Source organism: Eptatretus burgeri, chromosome 6 (assembly GCF_056783735.1).
Source record: "Eptatretus burgeri isolate ZD-2024b chromosome 6, Ebu_testis_v1, whole genome shotgun sequence".
In the NCBI taxonomy this organism is placed as follows: Eukaryota; Metazoa; Chordata; class Myxini; order Myxiniformes; family Myxinidae; genus Eptatretus; species Eptatretus burgeri.
In genome coordinates, this window is record NC_140966.1 from 8,651,322 (window position 1) to 8,651,634 (window position 313).

Below are 313 nucleotides of genomic sequence, written 5' to 3' on the forward strand. Positions count from 1 at the left end.
TCAAGAGAGTAATCATTGATAGCTATTTATTGCTCTTTGAGAGCTCTTTTGTGAGTCTGAAGTCAATGAATTAGAAGGAAAAAAAGAGAAAGGAGAGGAGATTGTGACCATACTCTGTGCAGAGCGTTGGTGCTGCTTAAGCAGTCTCCTTGGCTTTTGGGCACAATCCTGGATGGGTTTCCACTCCAATACAGTATAGCAGCATGCTGGCACTCATTTTGCCGACCTCAGAAGGATGACAGGCCGAGTTAACCAAACACCTGAGCGGGATTTGAACTCAGGACCCGAGGATCCAAAGCCTGCCACCCTTACC